The 11,119-nt window shown below is 31.5% G+C and overlaps 1 long non-coding RNA gene across 1 annotated transcript; it reads right to left on the bottom strand.

Moving 5' to 3' along the window:
* Positions 1–2,538: 2,538 nt before the first annotated feature.
* Positions 2,539–8,912, bottom strand: LOC111033812. Its single transcript, XR_002604469.1, has 3 exons — positions 8,547–8,912; positions 6,708–6,924; positions 2,539–2,868 (listed from the first exon to the last, which is right to left on the bottom strand). It is a non-coding gene; the product is annotated as an uncharacterized LOC111033812 (long non-coding RNA).
* Positions 8,913–11,119: the final 2,207 nt, after the last annotated feature.

Here is an 11,119-nt window from a genome sequence, read left to right as displayed (position 1 = left end):
ATTAATTCATCAACACTGATTACCACGATTACACACTTATAATCTATAAATTATAATATCTACACCTTTGATTAAGTACTTGATTATATATATTATATACCCAACTAAAACAATGAAATATGCGTTCAAAATAGGTAGTCGAGTAAATATCTCTGGTTTACATTAATCCCATAAAAAACTGATAAGATTATAACAATAAACAATAGTACAGTAATAATACAGTTATTACTTATTTCAACAATTTTGTTTTAGTAGTGCAGTACACTCCGTTTTTAAATAATAAGTCCAATTAGACATTATAGTATATTATGATATTATGTTATAAGATTAAAATATAATATGTTCATTATTATTATTTTTTCCAAGGCGTTTTTCGTTAATAATTTGCTAATAAATAATAATGATAATAGACATTTTACATTTCCGTTGATAGCTCATTAAATTCTTCTTATCATTTCATAAAACTCATTGTTTAAATTAAATAAAGCCCTTTTACTACCAGTCAGCCACGACTAAAATATTCAAACTGGCAATCACGTCAAGCGTCATACACATCGTAATATTATACTTATATACATATATGAACTCATTAAAATAAAATAAAAATGTTTAATTATATGATTAATTAATAATTTCAATCAAATAATAAACTATACTCAATAATTATTTTCTCCTTGGAAATGTACAAAAAAATAGACCTATATTTATCGTGTTGAACAATTTTGAGGCTCATATACATCATTATTTATTTGTGTACACACAATGATTTTTAGTAGGTGTAGAACTTATAATATTTTACCAACTGTACACAAAGAATACATTTTTTGCTTAGGAGTTTAAGTGATTGTATTACGATATTATCGTATCGCACATTTTTTGTCATGTCAATATTATTAATAAGTACTTTTACGCGTATTATCTATACATAGGTAATGTAGGTATTTAATATCATCAAACTCTTTTTAGAAATCCTATAACTAAAATGTAGCGATTGGCCTTCAATTAATTAATAAAATCCAGATAAATATTTTAAATTTGAATTACAGTAAATTGTGTATATAGGCTTATAATGTGTTCAATTTATTATCTACGAAAATACTAATTTTTTTTAAATTTTTGATAAGGTAATTAATGAAAAAATTGAGTATTTACTTACAAAACGAAGTTAAATATAACAGTTTTTTAATCGTTATAATTAGTTACTCGATAACTTACAATTGGATTGTTAAAATTAATAATTAAAGCATGATTGTATTCAACTTAAATTAGTTAAGTAAGTATGGGCTTTTAAATTTTAATTAATGCAAATGTTGCAATAATTGCACATTGCACTATTATTGCGTACTATTTATTTTATTGTAGGTATCGCCTATCTACTGGTGCACCTATATCCTAGTATTATAATAATGGTATATAAAATTAATGTATATTTTCCAAATTTCAGATAATTTTTTTTTGCTAGTGGTCTGTTAAGTACTTGCTCTCTTGTTAATTATTGTGCACTTAAAAATTAAAATATTAATGGATCGGATGAAGAGAGGGAGAGAAGTGGGATTAGTATAACAACAGCTCTATAGATAATATAACATAATAACATGTTCCTCTTTCAACGGCATAACACGAGATATTATATTATAGAATTATATATTGTTGTGCGGATAGGTAAACTTATTTTGCGGTAGGGGCGATAAAATATAATAATATATTGATGAACGGAATAGCGTGTTCTAAACCAGAAGTCGATAAACCTTCACCATAATAACGTAAAAGTAATTTGTTTAAGCGTATAATAGTCAAGAGTTATATTATAAGATAGCATTTTTGAGTACCCACTTGGAACACTAACCGCACAATCTAAAACATACCTAGCTAGGAGTATTCGTGATTTAAATCTAAACGTGTTAATATGCATGTTATAATGTCATACAAGTCTATATTATTATGGCATTGCAATGATAATAATTGTATTACACATCTATACCAACGTGTATTAGCCGTATACCGATTATGCGCGATCGATAGGTATATGCTTGCCGATAACTATAAATATAATTATATAACTCTTCAATAAGTCTGAAAAATATAATATATAATGTTCATTATTTTTAACATGAAAGATGTTTTCTTCCATGCCCGTTACAAAAAACATTTTAATTTAAATCATCAACAACTAAATACCTATCTAACAGCTAACAGGTAGGTATTATACGGACTTAAAAATATTAATTCATACACCTATAATTACTTACCAAATGTAATGAAATAAAAAATAAATTCTTATCTATTACAGTAATATTACCTACATCCGCTTGGGATTTGAAACATCTTACGATATTATGTGATTTATAATTATAGTAGGAAAAATAAAAAACAAAGTGATTGCAAAATTATGTTCAATAGATATGTATATTTTTACATTTAACTGTACGGTGTATAATATATTATTATGCCGACATTTACAAAATCCGAAAAAAAAAGTTTGTAATAAAAATAATAATTTCACATAAATAATATTAGAAACACTTTAAGTACGCTACAAAAAAAAAAAAAAATGAGAATCATAATAATAGGAAAAAAATAATATTATAATAATAATAAAAATAAAAATAAAAATAAAAATATATAAGTTTAAAAAGAAAAAAGTACATTTTTATCCTGAAAATATTGTCTTTTACATATTAATAGATAGTGGTAATAAAAATATTTGTTGTATTTCATTCCTGTAGAAATAACAGTCAAACTATTGAGTGATGTACAATGTATTTGACTAGAAATTCAACAGAATCCATTTGCATCATTTATTTTACTTAAAATTTCCAGTTGAAAAAATGTTTTTATTTATATTGCAGTCATTATCACGGAAAAAGCCTGTAAACAAATTATTATGATTATTATTATATTAATTTTGTAATTGTTTTCACTTATTTGCTAAAAATAAACATTTAATAATAAAAAGATTATGACGATGTATAATCTAAATAAAATATATATAAGTACCCAGTGATTCAGTTGTATTAAATAATAATTAAAAAAAAAAAAATAAAGATAATGAATTAACATTTTACGAAATTCAAAAGTAGGTACTATTTGTGTACTAAAAAATTCAAAGAACAATTGAAAGTGCAATTATTTATTTAAATTAATTAGTAATACCTAATAATAATTATAGTTTTAAATATTTCAATCACTTTCTCAAGTTGTCGTTCAACAATTCAATTAATAGAGAGTTAAGTGTATCAAAATGGTAAAAGTGTGGTGCTTCTTGAGTTATTTACACATATTGGGCCACAAATTGACCACTTATTTAATTAGTGTTTCAGTTTTAAAATGATTTTCAAACGAATCACTACCTACCTACTTTATCAAATTGTTACACAATTTGAGGTAATACGTCGAACGTGATTATCTTTAACATTTTTTTTTTTTACTACAAAATTCCAGACAACATATTTTTTGTTATCTATTGCGATAAAAAAAAAAAAGATAGACCCATTAAAAAAAAGTTCCTATGTGCATGCATATACACATATATTTATGCAAAAACAAGCCTAATAAATAAAAGTGTATTATTATTTATTATGTATGACATGCAAGTACATGTATTTTATGTTTTTATGTTAACAGTCATATAGAGGTTTAATGAATTGTTTTATGTGACAATAATTTGAAACGTCGAAATAACTCATTATGGGTCCGAATAATCAAAACGTCATTATATAATATTATTGGGCGGCGATGTTTGGCTCGAGGAAAAGAAAGAGTAAATATGCTGACAACAATTGGAACGCGAGTACTAAATACTGAACGCTGCCAACAATTCATTGCTCCCTCGACAATAATAAATTGTATTGCATATACTGCATAATATTATGTACACGATCTCATATATAAACATATAATAATAATAACATAATAATATTATTGTTATGCATGACTTTTTTTAACAATGATTATTAGTCACTTAAACGTCTTGCAGAAATACCGCAAATCGGCATTCGATGCACAAACAAGAGAGGCACACACGGTGCTAGCAAAACATACACCAACGTAAGTACCCACCCGTGTCTAATAACCGTCGCTGGTCTGTCTAGTGTAAACATTGTAGGTATTGTTTGCACGCGACAAAAAATATGACGTATTATTATTACCTATATCGGTTATGGACGGGTTCGGCGATGTTTTATTTTTTGACAATGGTTTTATAATTTTATTATTATTTTCGTTGCTCGACAAATACGATTGCGTGTTGCTTATTAAACCGTTTGTGTAAACATCAGCATGGTATTGTATTCGTATTATTTTATATTATGTACCTACATCAAAATATTATAGTATAATCAAATGCCGCGTTTACAACACGATTTCTTACGTAACTTAAATACCTATATATGGCTGTACGGTTTCCCCCTCAGCGCTTATTATAGATTATAAAAATATAATATATTGTTCCGAGTGTATCTGGAGTGTAAAATAAAAATGTTTAATGAACTGCAATTGTCAAACCCGGCATTTACATACTGCAGTAATATTTGTAACAATAAATAATTACTATGTACAATAGGAGACGGGCGGCCTAAGCCTAATTATGATTACATATTTTAATAATAATACACGATTATTATTACACTATAAATCGAACTCTCCGCTTGACAATACCCCGAGAGTTAGTGACGACGACCCTCGCACAACTACCTGTCGTCGCTTTGATACGGCCAGGTACGGGTTAAAATTATTATTTATTATTCGCATAACAATATAATAATATATATATATATATATATATATATATATATATATATGCAGCATTATGCACACACACCTGAACAGGTGTGCCTATTATGTCCTGTACGCTTTACCGTTTCGACCCGAAACGGACCGTTTGTCATGCACCATATTATATAACAATACGACGTAAAGGTGTTGGTGGAGAGCCTAGGAAATCGTAATATTTAAAAATGTTCGCGACGAAAAGGATTTCGTGATGTGTATAATAATAATAATAATATCCGACAATTTGTTAGTCAGCCGCCGCCGTCGGTCACTCTCCAATTCGTACGCATATTATATACATACAATATACATATATATTATATATATTATTATTATTATTATTATTATTGTACACTATATTATGCTCGTCCTCGCCAAATACCTATTCGTTTAACTGTACAATCGGCCAAAAATGAAGCACACAAAACGATTAAGAACGGTCGCTCGTGCACACAACACAATGCTCTGTGGTGCCGCAAGTCTCCCGGGAACCGCCACGGTATTTCGAAGGTCAAAACCGAAAAGAGCAAATTTCACTGTACTGCAATAATTTCGTCATCGTCGCAATATAATGGCGTATACGATTATATTGTGTACAGGGCACGGGATGTACGAGATCGTTGGACGTCATTTTCGTGGTGCCTAGCGGGGGACCTAATTACGACATCGGTTGTCCTGCACAGGGTATATGTGGGCACACGTGCAGATGTTTACGAGGGATGTTGCTGTCAAATTGTAATTTAGTGCTGTGCGTCCATGAAGCAATTTGATTAGCGAATGAATATCAAGAGGAAAAAAACGAAAATGTCCAAGTCGAGTTCAGTTCTAGGTATTTGCTGATTTATTTGAAAAACGTAGGAGTGCCAATGCGCCTATTCGAGAATATAAGATCGATAACAAAAATAAAATAAAACCACGTCATTTTTCTTCTTATTTATACCGAAGGACATTATTACTGTTTATCCATATAGATTGGAAATTGAACCCAAATGGTATTTTATACGGTTCGGACGTCATCCCAACAGGTTCAAAGAGAAAATCGATAAAAAATGGCCGAGAAAACAATAATAATATAGTAACTTCGGCAAGAAACTATTTTTTTTTTTAACGTCCCTCGACCATTTTTTTTTTTTTAGTTAATCCGTATACCGCCCGGGGACATCGCGTCCATTATACCTTTTGGATTATGTTACCCCCGTTGGAGCACTATTGCAAAACATTTACGTCAACAACTATTATGGGCGCGTTTGGTTTGGAACTACTGTGAAACCTCGATAACTCTACTCGTCGGAGAAATAGTGAAAATCGGGTAATCGAAAATTCCACTTTGTACAAAAAAAAATGTGTGTAGGTACATATTGAAGTGCATTGTCCGAGACATAACTTTGAATTATCCCAAATTCGACTCATAGACGTTCGAGTTATCGAGGTTCCGCTGCAATTTTATTCGTATATTTTAATTAGTATTTTACTGTATGATTTTAAAGTGGTTGTTATATGTTTCTTTGAGTTCGCTCTTGTCGATGGCGTACGTAATTTTAATAACAAACATAAAAATATATCTTTGGTGGATCCGATAGGGCTAATCTTTTTTTGTACATCAATTCTACAATGTGTGTATTTCGTGACTGATTATCATATATATAGGATACTAGCTGTAACGAATGTTACGCAGAAATTTAAGCCCTCCCCCCTCACCCCGGATCTCTCGAAAAATATCACATTTATCAAATTGGCCACCCACATCTCAGGCCAACAGCCAGATGTCGAAAATTACCATTTAATATTTACAAATAATATGCCTATACATAATGTTATTGCGATATTAATATTTAAAATTTTGTTCCACCCGAAGATTTACATAATTATTTATCATTAATTATTCGTCATATTATTATACAAGTAAAAATACATATAATACAATATATTAAACTGACCTGATTGATGTTTAAGAAGCTTTCACGATTTGTATGCGTTTGATTTCTTTTTTCAACTGCACGTATGTCACCTCCAACTTGCGCTTTTGAGCGGATATTTCGATTTCGGCAACCTTCTTCTTGAAACGGCTGTTTCTAGCAGCCTCGTTGTTCTTCTGCCTCATCTGATAGTAGTAGTCGGTAGTTTTCGAAGTGCAGCTTGAAGACATGATTGAGTCTGCAACAACGTAAACGCGAAAACGAAAATGTTCAATATTAAATCACGTCGAAAAACGGGGAAAATGTATAGACAAGGCACACATTGTTTGAAATATTTCTTTACAAGATATTATTCTACAGTCGAGAGATCCGACCACTATGGTCACGTGACGTGCCAATGAACCGAAATAATTATCGTCTTAGGGTCTAGTGCAGCAGTCATGTCATGTCATGTGGTGTCAAAAAATTGTCATTAAAAACCCATTACCGGGCTGTGGTCCGAGACCGAATCCCATTGATGTGTCCGGCTATTGAAGCACAGATACATTTCCTCATTTCCTAGAGTAAAATACACACATGTCTTTATGTGTATGTTTTTTTCAGGCGTTCAAGCAATGGGTTTTTGTTTGTTTTCAAAGATGGTAAACATATATTTTAGAGGTATAATTTATGAAATATATTATTCTAACGAACGTTTCGTAAAAACAACAATACGACATTGATTGGAAAACGGACATTCGAAAAATGGTTAAAACATTTACCGAAAATCTTTATCGTTAAAACAATATAATAATATAATACCTGTATAATATAGTTTTTTTCGATTGACATTTTTGAACATTTTGCGTTGACAGATAAACTTGGCACGTTGCTCGAAAACAATACGTACATTTAGGCCAAGGGAAATTCCGAAGACAACGATAATGATCGCAAATCAATAGTGGATCGCAATTATTTCGCGAAAACAGAGGGGTTTCGAACGATCTTATTTTCGATTTCAAAATTGCATCACACTGTTTATCATAAACAAAATTGCAAAATCATAACAGAGTTGTTACGTAGAAGAAACGCGTATTTGATGAACATTAAAATGTTTTTTGTTAATTTTTTTTACCCTTTATTTATAATAGGTAAGTAGTGCAGTAAACACGAACTCGATCATGTATTTGTGCATACTTGAAGAGCATACGAAATTGCTTTGAAGTTAAATAAATATTTTTAGTTACTATACAAATTTCGTAACATTTAATGTATTATTAATATTACTTAAAACTAATAATGCAACCCTAAATTTATTATTATTATAATCAAAAGTTAATACTACGTCATAATTAAATAAATATTCACACACTTATATTTAACATAATATAAAGTAATGCTTTTTTATTGCAATATATTACTACTTTATTAATACAATTTCTACAACATTTTTTTTTATTTATCTGCAAACAAGATTATACGGTATTTTTTAGAAATTGGAAGTGTTTTTTCTGTTTTAATCAAATTCGTTTTATATTAGGTATAATATTATCTCGGATGGCAATGATTATGTTGTACATTAAACGTTTTGTGTTCGAATCTTTTAAAAATAATATAATTAAAATTATATTCGGAGCATTGTTGAAATTTCAGTAAACTAATAAACGAGCTTGAAAATTCAATTACTCATAAACAAAAGTGCCCATCTACAAGCATAATAAATTATCCTACTACTTATTTATTTAAATATAAAAATCGATAAACGCGATATTTTTTTAAGATTACCAAACTGACGACGGCACAAAATAATTTTATAAAACCTGACGCCGGATCGCAAAAACGATATAATTATTAAATAATAATATCGACAGCAATAATTACCTCGTTAGTACGCGGACGGACAACAAAAATCTTCGGATCGGAGATCGAATGCAATCAGAGATGGCACGGCCGGTGATGCGGATGTCGAGTTGTTGTGTTCGAGTGGTTCGTCGTCGATGCTGCACAGGAACGATAGGTACGCTGCAGACGGGTTCTCCGTGACGGTGTGTTGCGGTTTCGACAGTAAGCCGTCAAGCAGAAATCTGGATTTTATATACGCAGACGTAATTGAGCCCTTACCCCTAAATTGTATTATCATCCCTTCCGAGAGCGGACGCTCCACCCTTTCTCGCGAACCGGTACCTACGGGCGAGGGACGATCGTCGAATCGCGGAACGGGACCGATGTGTGTCGCGGAAACGATTATCGTACATCATTGTGTTTAGCCACGCCGACCGACCTTCTCTCAACTCTGCCCCGTCCACCCACCCACCCCCACAAAGGCTCACACGCACACATGCACACACGCACACACGCACACACTCACACATACACACCCACGAGCAGCACTCATTCTTTTGCCCTGTCCCTCTCTATTTGTGCGCAGTTCGTCGAAAAACGAATTCCGTTTCGGCGGCGACAAGGCGTATAAGAATAATGTACACACACACACACACACATATATATATATATGTTTTATACACGTTTTATGGTAGTCCGCCGTAAATAACAAACAACAATGTATACAATATTATCACTTGCAACGCGCCGGCGGGGTTGATCTCGGCGGGAGCAGGGCACACGGCTTAATTTAGCGTCGAAACTGTACACAACTGCTGTGACAAAAACGCCGACCATCCAAGGCCCACACCGTCATCACGGTGACGTGCCGTCCACGGTGTACATAATAATAATGCAATGTGGAGAGACAATAATATTATATCGTGCGCCGAAATAAAAATTGTAGTATAATATTGTGCCACTGGGTTGTGCACGGAATATCGTCAACTGATTCTTATCCGTAGGACGGGCTGTCCACATGATTTGAAAAATAATAAAACCAGATTTGTATATTTCTTGTGGCCCGCCAACAATCATTATAATAATTACCGTATGCACATAACGACACCGTTAATTCCGTCTCGTTCCTCAGCATCTCGTTATTTAATTCTGTTGAAACTATATTATATATACTGTATACAGCAATCTTCGATTTGTGACTCAAAGTGAATCTTCTATTAGACATTCCTAACCGCTTGTTTGTCGCGAATGTGAAAGAAAATACATTAATACAAAAAAAAGTTAAATCATTGATTTCCATTGATCATTATACAGGAAATGTATTTCGACGATAAAATACAATAAATACAATATATCTACATACGTTACCCCACTACACTGCACTAACATACATATTGAGTAAACGATTAAACAAAAAGCACCCTCTGTGTTGTTACGCTTTCTATATACACTCGTTGCTTGTCTAGTAGTACATATAAGGTCTATGGAGAAACCGGCGGACAACAATGGCGAATAAAAGGTTTCAGAAGGCCATATGCAACACACCAAAAAACAAGACTGGGCATTAATGAGTTAAAAATTAAATTAAAGTTAATATTAATTAAACTAGGTAAATAACTCTTCACTTTTTTTCTTGAACCTAATTTTTCACTTAACTATAGTTATATTTTTAACAAATCTAACCTGTTAACTTCAAGTTTCAAAAAATTTAATATAATATTTATGGCGGCTCGAGGGAGTATTTTAAAATCATACGTGTGTGCATGATCACATGAGTTGTGTTTAGTATTAATAGTATTACATTTCTATAAACTACATGGGTATGATATTTAATTTTTATATTTCTTAGGAGGCCAATTTAACCTGCTAACTTCAAGTTTCAAAAAATTTAATATAATATTTATGGCGGCTCGAGGGAGTATTTTAAAATCATACGTGTGTGCATGATCACATGAGTTGTGTTTAGTATTAATAGTATTACATTTCTATAAACTACATGGGTATGATATTTAATTTTTATATTTCTTAGGAGGCCAATGTTTTTAAGCCAACGATAACTTTTTTGTTCTTCATGAAAAGTATGGAGCATATGGAGTTATCTTAACTCTTGTGGAGTATTATTACGATACCTGCGAATCCAGCAGACGAAATATTATTTTTAATTAAAATTTCGGTTTAGGACTATAATACATAATAGTAGATAATATATGCGGTCAATGTAAAGAGTTATTTGATATATCGACTAATAAGTAAGCAATTTTCATGATTTTTGTTTATAATATATTCAAGATTCTAGTATATAGGAAATCGAGAAAAATGCTGTGTTTTAATATTGTACAACGCGGCACAAGAATCGTCTGGTTAAGAATTTTATTGGGCCAATGGGACGCAATTCCAGAACAATGCCGTATTAAAATATATACGAGTGTTGGTTTATTTTCAGTTTTGATCATCAGCAAGTATAGCGACCTTTGAGAACGTCATATGAAATCAATGGTCGGGTTACACAAAAAATGTACCAACTCCGGAGTTTGATTCGACGACGACAGCGCATATCTACAACACAATAGTACCTATAGATATCTACGTATCTATATGGCGTGGTGCGAATA

The sequence above is a fragment of the Myzus persicae genome, unplaced genomic scaffold (assembly GCF_001856785.1).
Source record: "Myzus persicae strain clone G006 unplaced genomic scaffold, MPER_G0061.0, whole genome shotgun sequence".
Taxonomy (NCBI): Eukaryota; Metazoa; Arthropoda; class Insecta; order Hemiptera; family Aphididae; genus Myzus; species Myzus persicae.
The sequence above is the reverse complement of the archived record's forward strand: the minus strand, read 5'-3'. Positions and strand labels throughout refer to the sequence as shown.